Source organism: Chelon labrosus (genome assembly GCF_963514085.1).
Source record: "Chelon labrosus genome assembly, chromosome: 20".
NCBI lineage: Eukaryota > Metazoa > Chordata > Actinopteri > Mugiliformes > Mugilidae > Chelon > Chelon labrosus.
The window spans coordinates 9,535,050-9,541,006 of NC_140353.1; positions in this window are offsets into that span (position 1 = coordinate 9,535,050).

The window sequence follows — 5,957 nt, forward strand, 5'->3', positions numbered from 1 at the left end:
TGGCAAACGTCAGACAAAGGCATTCACATGTGTGCAGCCGTCTTGCAACGCTAACGACAACCAAAGCGGTAAAAGCCTGCTTGTCGCGGAGCCTCGGATGAAATAATTAGGTAATGCTGTATGGAAAGTAAACACAGGTCACCGAGCATTAAACCGACAATCACAGCCGGCGACCTCTGCCCTGACCTCTCTACTCGACAACACAAAGAGAGGAAAGTAGTGCACTCTTTAAGCTGTCCCTTGAACTTCTTCAACTAGTTCATTTTTACGCATTTCATTTTTTTCCTCAGCTGAATTGTGTTGACGGCTTGTGTGTGAGTAACCGGTTGCTAAGAAAAAAAAAGTTTTGCATCCTTAATGTTGCAGATCTTTTCAGCCGTTGAAACAAAGAGTGAAAAGCACCTTGAGTGTGTGTGTGTGTGTGTGTGTGAGAGTGTTTGTGTGCTTGTGTCACAGCCAGAAGATGGTGTCAGTCCTTAGCCAACCCCCACCTCTTTAGCTAGCCCTAATGCCCCTTTTACCTCCCCATTTTCTCTGGCCTATTCAAAACCTGTCACTCACGGCCATGAATTCCATTAAACCTAAAGGGTGCCGCGCATTCACCTGAAAGAAAGGGAAAAATATACACCAGTAGTTTGTGTGGATTTGTGGAATGCGTAACCTTAAATGTGTAGTTTTTATTTTTCCTTTGAATACAAGTAAAGATTTCTCTAACAAATCTAAAACGCTCCTCTCTCTGTTGTCAGCCATCTTCACTTTTTCTCCACCTGAACTGTGAAACTAAAATCTAGCATAAGGTCACATATTAAAAAAAAAAAAAAAAAAAAAAAAAGAGCAGAAATGAAGAGTCAGCAGAGCTGGCTGGGAGAGAAATGTGCGTCTGGGCCTGAATGTGCTGAATGAATGAATGCGGGTCATGATTTATCAGGCCCAGAGAGCCACTCTCCGCCTGTCCTGCTGAGTCCTGATGGCTGCAGCTTTTATGTAAAACAAACCCAGCCTTTTCATTCTGCTGCTCCCATCACATCGCTTTCGCTGCGACTGGAAAGCCAGACTCTGCATTCCCCAAAGTAGCCCAACAGCCACAAAATGACCGTGGGTTTCCGTTTTATTGGGGCACGAGCTAAAAAATCGGCACCGCATGAGAGACAGTTATTGCGGCGGCTGAGAACAGTTTGGATTATGGAGAAGGCGAGGAGTCATGATTAAAAACAAAGGGATGGTTCATTCTGAGCTCTGCATGGCTGCAGGGGGTAGGTGGATTTAGCTGACTGCACTAATATTCAGCAGGTATCTGTCATTGATCACGATTCTGGCAACATATTAATACTTTCCCTACAGCTTAACATTTGTAAAGTTGAGTTTATGTGCGGTATAATTGGTGGCTACTGAAAGCTTAATGCACTGATCACCATTTTTGCAGCATTCGTCAAAAGTTCTAGTGTAAAGAGACAGGCCGTCTTCTGTTGTGAGGATTATATATTGTTTTAAATTTAAATTCCGGGCCGATCAATCTCTCCTTTCGGGGGAACTTGAGCAAGTCCTCTCGCTGATTAAGCGGTGTGTTCAGAGGCCGCCACCTTCCAACCTACCACTTAAACGTAAAGGGCCTCGGAGTTTGAACTGAAAATGACCCCTTTCAGTTTAATTACCGAGAATGTCATTGACCCGACATGTCCTTTTTTTGTGTGTCCAGCAAGGGGAGGGAGGAGTGTCCATGACCAGCTCAGCCTACGGTTTGACAGACGCTTGGTGCTAGAGGTGTCAGTAAACCCCACAGCGGCAGTGTGTGTCCCTCCACTGGCCAGCAGTGTTTAAGGGATTGACAAGTGACCAGGACAAAAGCACTCAGTCAACAAGCTGTTTAATATCCATTATTATGGAGTGAACATTGTGCCCCTAGACAGGTAAACACATCTCCATTGATCCATTGATGGCAAGATAGAAATATTTTCTCTCGTCGCTCGCCACCATAAAGTGCCCTCTTTCACAAAGACGGGGGAGCAAACAATACGGAGAGAGGAGGAGAAAAAAAAAAAAAGCCAAGAGGTATATAGGAGGGCTGACATTCTGCTCCATTGGTAAATAATAGCGTCGGCAAGCTGGCCTATCTATAACCTCTGAAACCGCTGTCTGCCAAGATAAAATGTTGGGCCTGTTTCTCCAGAGCCTTTTTCGAAAAGATCAACACGGCTGATGGAGTTTTATTTGTCTTTAATGTCACACTCAGCCTGGCCTCTCGCTAAAAAACAGTCTCGAGCAAACACTAATGACAAGAATGCACTTAGACACTTCAAATTGGACGTAAAGCACGGCGCTGAAAAGCCATTGCACCCCAGTGGATCGCTAATCTCTTGAACCTCTGAAGTGGATAAGACCGTGATGAAAAAGAAAGGGAGGAAAAAAAAAAAAACTAAAAAAAAAAAACTCAGGAGCTCTTCACAAAACAGATTGACGACGCATCGAGCAACCTTGCACCCCCCTCGCAGTAAAAATCTCTCCCTTTTTTTCTTTTATTTAACAATCCATGTCTCGCCTCATAACTGAATTTAAAGTCTGCGCATGCCGGAAAAATATCAAATTGCATGTTTTACCATTGTAATTGCGCATTTTTATGTACTGTTGACACCCTTTTCCTCCTCTGCTATCTTTTAACCGTGCGCTATTATGACTTCTCTCTTGTGAGCTGTGAATTAGGTGCCTGCTTTTAAGTTTAAACGGAGGCGTATCCTTTTCCACGGGCTCTTCATATGAGCCCTCTGTCTAAGAGAGAGAGAGAGAGAGAGAGGGGATGGGGGGGAGGGGGGGGGGGGGGGGCACACACTTGCTATGCTGTTATTTTGTGAACCACTCCGCTTAGCGTGAAAGCAGAGGGCATCTCTTCCCAGCAGGAAGTGGACAGCTCGTCCCCCCGTAATGATGCATAACTAGTACACTTCCATTCACTCCTGCGAGCCTCAATGAGGATGGCCTCTCAAACCTCACTATTATAGTCTCGCAAATGTCAGCGAGTCAGCTGCAATTCAATATTATATTTTGGTCTTTTCTGCAGTTTGATTACTCTCCTTTACAAACACTCGCCACCCCCATCCACCACGCCCACAATGTCATCCATGTCCCTCCGTCTGACCGTCGAAACCAGACATCTCTCCGTCCGTACGTCTCTCTCTCTCTCTCTGGCCTTCCATCTTCAATATTGATTTTCATGCTGCTTTTCAGTCCTGCTTCAGGTGGTATAAACAAGCACAGCGGGTAATTCACACTATATTAAAAACTGTTGGTGCAACAAGGAACTCTGAGCCGTGGTGGTCCGCATAAGCAAATTATAACGGCTAAATTAAAACCCCGAGCGCAGGATAGATGGTAATAATACCGCAGATCTCTACAACAGTCACAACCTGGGTGCTTAAATATATTTATTTTTCCACCAGGCAGCCCATCAGACCGTTTTAGGAGGCTCTAACAGCCCCATGAAAATGTCTTTATTACAGTACACATATTACAGGTGATGTGGATTAGTAACTGTTGAACCGTACGGATGAGCACAAATGTGGAGAAGTGTTATGGCTTTCGATTTCGACCCGCGTTATTTGGAAGACGTACGACTGCGAGGCAAGCCGCGATTATTACGCGCCGAGATTTCCCACGTCCAGGTCGCTTCCTCAGATGTTTGTCGGGAAAAGTCTCTGGTTTGCGGCGCGACATTAAAACCCCATTACTAGGGGTCTCATTTTAGCGCATAATAGGGTTCATATTTCAAAAACACTTCTTTGTTCCCTCAACTGTTGATTGTTATTCATGCAATGCAGGATATAATCTCCACTTTTCATCCGTGCAAACCCCACGTCGATGGGTATCACAGACCTCCCACCTTTCAAGTCTCAGCTTAATGCGATAGCATCGGGATTATTTTGTGTTTAAAGTTGTGATATCGCAAACAGGAAATTTGCATAAGCATCAAAAAACTCCATCACGGGTCCACGGGATTTAAATGATATGCAGTATTCTCTTTCGTATGCTTTATCATGTCGCCAGCTATAAAAGAAATTATGTTTTGGCTTTTACAAAATCTTTGCGCGAATGCATATTTTCTGCCGCTTAGTAAACAGGGGTGGTTCAGGCTGTTTATTTCTGGTCACACCGGGCACGGGTGGCACATTTTTAATGGGGGAGACGGTCACATTTTAACGTACCCGCAAGAACATGCTACCACTGTATCTCCCTTTCAGCCGGGGCCCTCTTGAATTCAAGCCGATTATGGATAACAACCGCAGTACAGCACGATACATCAAAGACCTAGCTTACTGCTCAGTGGGGAGCCACTCCGGCACATTTCAAAAAATCCACCCATTCAACAGCTCTCACTGGAAGCATGTTATGCATTAAATGTGTCACACAGAAAAGTGTCTTCTGATCCATCTGATTCCAGGCCTCACTGCCGCCGCCGCCGCCGCCGCCGCTGCTATGCATTTGTGCCGGTTTCATTAAAAGAAAAACTAGGAAAAGAACACACATTAGCATAAATGAAGGCGAGAGTTTGAACGGAAAATGCACTCGATTAACTATTAACTGCCTGCAATGGCAACCGTTAGGCATTATTTAAGTTTTGAGGCATATTTCTTAATGCTATTTTGCAGCGAAATGAGTCGCCGGATTCAAAAACATCACATTATCCGTGTAGTTCAACGAGAACAAAAAAGTAAAGTAGCATCAGAGGATTATGCACTACTACAACACTACCATGTATTTATTGTATAGCCCCTTGTATGTGCCCCTGGTGCAATTTTTGGCAAATTCCCCCTTCAACATCCATGCATGTGCACGTGCATGTGGACATCTTCACCTAGATTCTCCTGCATTTTAATTGAATGCGATGCTAAACCAATTGCAGGGCTGTTGTGTTAATAAGCAGCTGTTTTTCGCATGCAGGTGTGAGGACGGTGGGCTACCGGGGTGTGTTTATGTATTTGCATAGCTTCACACCTGTTAATGAAAGCGCCTGTTTTTTTTTTTTTCTCCCAATGAATTTCCATGCTTCTCTAATAAGACTCAGTGTCCTCCCACGGCTACCCTAATGACTGTTATCACACCACCTTTGCGGAGCCCGGCGCAGGAGTTATAATAACCTGCGTACTGTAGCGCCGCTGTGTGTGTGTGTGTGTGTGCGCGCGTTTACACAGCCGCGCAGGTGACACGCGATCCGTGCAAGGAGGCGAGCGAAAAAAAGCAGCAGATCTGTGTTGAACCAGAGGAGGAGCCATGAAAAATGTAATGCGTGTCAAATTCAGATCGACTGAAACAGGTGCGCCGTCTTCAAACATCCTCACGTGGTGAAAAGACATATTGTTTTTCCGCTTGCTTATTCTTCCCCACTCGTCTACAACAACTGCATCAACATATATGATACTGTATAGCATATTATGTATTCTTATCTTTGTTTTTTTCCCCTCCCTTTCCTTAGCCCGTGATTCTGCTCTATAAAAATCCAGCAGTCAGCCTGAAACTGACACATTTTGCAGGCGAGAGCAGGTGAGAGCCTGCCAAACCTTTGCCAAGAAGACCCATCAACTTTCTTGAGGGCTGAAAACATGCCAGGGCTGCCTCCGATAACAAGCAGAAGATGTGGAGATTCTCCTCTGGGCAGTAACGGAGGCCTGTGTCTAGCTAAAGAATCTTCCTAATTCCCTCAGAATGCCCCTCATCCTCTTGTGACTTCCCCACGCCCGGAACTGTAGATATTTCCTATACAAGCAGGCTTCTCCATTACCGCGAGCTAAATTAACTGCATTTAAGTGTCTATTAAAACACCAATGCTTTGCTGCCTCTGGCTGACCCCGCCTTGCCCTTCTCCCATCCGCTGCTGCTCATTAAAATGGCATAATTGCAGGTAAGCATCCTGCAGTATCAACACGCTTAATTACCAAAGTGAGAGAGGTTCATGGTGCCACATTGGCCCA